The following is a 4,895-nucleotide window of genomic DNA, read 5'->3' as shown; positions in this document are numbered from 1 at the left end:
CCTGGTGACCTCTAGTCATTTGTAATAATTGCGGAGGTTGTCTGTGATATTAATCCCGTGTGAATCGGTCATGTCTGTAATTTAAAATTTAAATTAAAAATTCCCCCGCAAATGACCGCCCGTATTTCGCCGAACACCGAGGTCCTGTGATAATATTAGTCCCGTGCGAATCGGCATCTCTGTGATTTGGCGGGTCGTTTATAATTTTTTCAAGGTTTTTGTTTCCTGTGCACTTTTTTTATCCATCTTTCGCGAAGAATGGAGGCGGCGTTAGGGTTACACCGTGATACGATATAACTAACCCTAACCCTAATTTACAGAAAGAGAAAGCTGAAAACCATCAGAAGAGCAAAACAAAAATAATGATTAGATGGAGATGGATGACATACAGCAGCATGTGGTGAGGAACATTCTTCTGTTTATGATCTTATAATAACAAGACATTTCCAAGCTATAGCGTATTGACATCATATCCGGGAGATAAGTCAGTAATCTCGAGATAAATCACTATGGGATGATTATAGTCTCAAAAAGATTAACACGTGTAAGCACACTTATTAATGAACTTGATACATGTTGCAGAAATGTTTTATCCATGCCTTTCAACTTGCGTGTGCAAAATTCAAAATTGAATGAATGTGAAGCAATTTGTACAAATAGAGACATTTTTGTGAATACAAATGTTTTCCTTTGTATTAGTGTATCATAGTTTGCGCATGCAACACAGAAGATGTGCATGTGTGGATCAGGTGACGCGCGTGCATTCATTGACGTCTTTTCTGAGTCGATCTCATTTGATTCATTTGGATTTTGAGACTTTCTTTTCGCGGTTTTTAAGCATTTCACAACCCACACACAAACAACTACAAATGAATAGGCCTGGTGCTAATTATTAATGAGTGCACAACTACCCATCTATTTGACAAATTCACAAATGTGCGTCACTACATTTAAACTAATACAATACAACTTACATGTGCAAAATCCAAAATCACATGAATGTGCAGCATTTTGTACAAATAGAGACATAGTTGTTAATACAAAACCTCGATTTTGTATTAATGTAGGCCAGAATTTGTGCATGCAACAAGAAAGATGTGCATTTGTGGATGAGGTGACACGCGTGCATTCATTGACTCGTTTCTGAGTCGATCCTATTTGATTCATTTGGATTTTGAGACTTTCATTTCGCAGGTTTCGCTTGCACGATCCACACACAGATGTCTGAGAAAACCTGCTACCACTAGATGGCAGTATTCTGCTAAAACAGACAACGGCAGCGTAATAAAGCGTTCTTCCCCATTTAAAGACGCTTAATGAGAGTGATATTGAAGCACCAAATTTAGTACACAATATAGGCCTACCTTATTAATAAAGCATGGCTACTTTATAGAGGCAAACAGATTACATCAGATTATGAACAACACCCATAGAAAACCACTATAAAACGCTTAACGTGCAATCGCGCGTTGCATGTTCAATAGGGTGTATTGGCTACTGAGTTTAAATATCACCGTCTCACTGCATTGACGTTAAGCTTTTTCTTTATAATATGCTCTATGGGAGGAAAACTACACCCTACAGACAAGAGCCTATGAACGCGACGCGCGGCGTTTCATGTTAATGGCATTTCCCTTCCTGAGCCTGTAAAAAGAAGCTTAACATGAAATTCTGCAGTTGCGTTTAACTTTGCATGTGTATGGGAGAGAAACCGTCCGAGAGCGCAGTGTTACCAACTAATTTTCAGGGGAAGTTGCTAAAGGCAGATCAAGTTGTTGCTAAAAGTTGCTAAATGACGTTGTGACGTCATTGCGCTATGACGTCATTACGTAATCGCAACGCAACACTACGCCATTATGTCATACGTATAATATTTGAAATGCTAATTTAGATTTGTTTGTTAAAATATATATATATACATGCATACAGTATTTGTTAAATACAAACAACACTTTTTCATGATCAGATTTTTTCATTTTTAAATACAACATTGATATTGTACAGTTAAACACTTTACAATTACATTTAATGTAGGCTATTTTCTTATCAACCAGTGAAACATGAAATGTGTTTATTTTGCGTTTAATTATAAAGGCGTGCCTGGCTATATCTGTAGCCCCGCCCCTGCACTCGTTGTCTTTTGTTTTCCGGTTTTCACAGCGATTTCCACATTTACACAGCGATCTTAAGGAGTTATGAACGAACCGCTCTGTCTATTTAGCTTGTACGTGTGTTATTTGGATTAGAATCACTTTCCAAAAGTTGCTAAAAGTTGCCAAATAAATATAAAAAATTGCTAAATTTGTTGCTAGGTGCTTTTTGAATAAAAAGTTGCTAGGGTAGTCTGAAAAGTTGCTAAATCTAGCAACAAAATTGCTAAGTTGGCAACACTGCGAGAGCGCAGTGGAGTACGTTTTAGGTTTGATATTCGCCGCATTTTCTAAAGGGACCATCTGCAAATTCCACTCACAGTCAAAAAATATAAACGTCCAGTCATTCATTCAAATGAATACTTCCAAGGTTGTGGTAAATGCCTAGTGGGCAGACTGACTTAGCCTAGTGTATGTCCAGCCAATATCCCGATTGAACAGTACGATTTTTTAAATTAGCCTACTGTAAATTGTTTTTCTATTCATGTTCCAAAGGTTGTAGTACGTTCCTAGTGATAGTCAGGTGAAATGTTGCATTATTCACCTTTAGTAAGTCACCAAAAACCTGTTTGGTTAATTACAGTAATTTTTGTTTAAAAAAAATATTGTTTACTGTAAATAGGCAAGGGAGGTATTTGGACAATTTCACCTGTAGTAAGCCAGTCTAGTCACTAGGAACATACTACAGCCATTTTGAACATAAAAAAAACCTTTTAGTGAATTACAGTATTTTTCTGCAGAATACAGGCTACATACAGTACATGAAGTAAAGTAAGAAAGTAATTAAGTACATTTTATTTATAAAGCACATTTAAACATAGCAGGGCTATCCAAAGTGCTGAACAAAGTAAAAACAAATATAATAAAGCATAGAAACAACCAAACAGAACAGGCAGAAACAGCATCAGGAGATCATTAAAATGCCAGGGAATAAAAATAAGTTTTCAATTTAGATTTAAAAATAGCAATTTAAAAATGAAGGGAAGACTTGTCCAAATTTTACTTGTAAATCCGTCTTACAGGAACCTTCTACGAGCGGTTTTAACGCAGTGGAATTGGCCGACGTTCCCTTGTGCATCACGAGCCGTGGTTAGCGCGTCAAAGCATTCTCATGTACAAATATGCAGCTACACACGTAGGGCCAGTTGATTTTCAATTAATATTTCATGTCGATATATGGTTGCATATAGTTAAAACTAATCGTGCTATAGTAAGACTAGCCTATAACAATGGCTTAAGGGTCAAGGGAAAACAAATGTACTGTGAAAATCGTCTTTAACATTTAAAAACAGACATTTTCAAATTCCAAAGCTTGTATACCATGTATATTATGTGTAGTCAGATAAAAATAAGCATATAATATGAACGCAACTGCGAAACATTTTTTTTTTTTTTTTTTTTTTACAGGAAGGAAAATGCCATTAACATGAAACGCCGCGCGTCGCGTTCATAGGCTCTTGTCTGTAGGCTCTATAGTTTTCCTCCCATAGCGCATATTATAAAGAAAAAGCTTAACGTCAATGCAGTAATGACGGTGATATTTAAACTCAGTATAGCCTATATACCTTATTGAACATGCAACGCGCGATTGCACGTTAAGCGTTTTATAATGGTTTTCTATGGGTTGTTGTTCATAATCTGATTTAATCTGTTTGCCTCTATAAATATGCTTTATTAATAAGGTAGGCCTATATTGTGTACTAAATTTGGTGCTTCAATATCACTCTCATTAAGCGTCTTTAAATGGGGAAGAACGCTTTATTACGCTGCCGTTGTCTGTTTTAGCAGAATACTGCCATCTAGTGGTAGCAGGTTTTCTCAGACATCTGTGTGTGGATCGTGCAAGCGAAACCTGCGAAATGAAAGTCTCAAAATCCAAATGAATCAAATAGGATCGACTCAGAAACGAGTCAATGAATGCACGCGTGTCACCTCATCCACAAATGCACATCTTTCTTGTTGCATGCACAAATTCTGGCCTACATTAATACAAAATCGAGGTTTTGTATTAACAACTATGTCTCTATTTGTACAAAATGCTGCACATTCATGTGATTTTGGATTTTGCACATGTAAGTTGTATTGTATTAGTTTAAATGTAGTGACGCACATTTGTGAATTTGTCAAATAGATGGGTAGTTGTGCACTCATTAATAATTAGCACCAGGCCTATTCATTTGTAGTTGTTTGTGTGTGGGTTGTGAAATGCTTAAAAACCGCGAAAAGAAAGTCTCAAAATCCAAATGAATCAAATGAGATCGACTCAGAAAAGACGTCAATGAATGCACGCGCGTCACCTGATCCACACATGCACATCTTCTGTGTTGCATGCGCAAACTATGATACACTAATACAAAGGAAAACATTTGTATTCACAAAAATGTCTCTATTTGTACAAATTGCTTCACATTCATTCAATTTTGAATTTTGCACACGCAAGTTGAAAGGCATGGATAAAACATTTCTGCAACATGTATCAAGTTCATTAATAAATGTGCTTACACGTGTTAATCTTTTTGAGACTATAATCATCCCATAAATCACAGGCTTCGTTTATGCCGTGCGAATGCGCCACACGAGATCCAGATGTGGGGGGGTGATTTCTAAATCACACGAGGTCCCCAGATAACCCTAATCCAGTGCGAATAGGGCTAAAGACTTATCGCACGTTCTACTTTAGTTAGTTTCACAGCTTGTTTGTTTGTTTATGTTTTTATGAGAGTTTAAATATCTTCGGGGCGCCAC

This window comes from Abramis brama (assembly GCF_963993115.1).
Source record: "Abramis brama genome assembly, chromosome: 20".
Lineage (NCBI taxonomy): Eukaryota > Metazoa > Chordata > Actinopteri > Cypriniformes > Leuciscidae > Abramis > Abramis brama.
The sequence above is the reverse complement of the archived record's forward strand: the minus strand, read 5'-3'. Positions refer to the sequence as shown.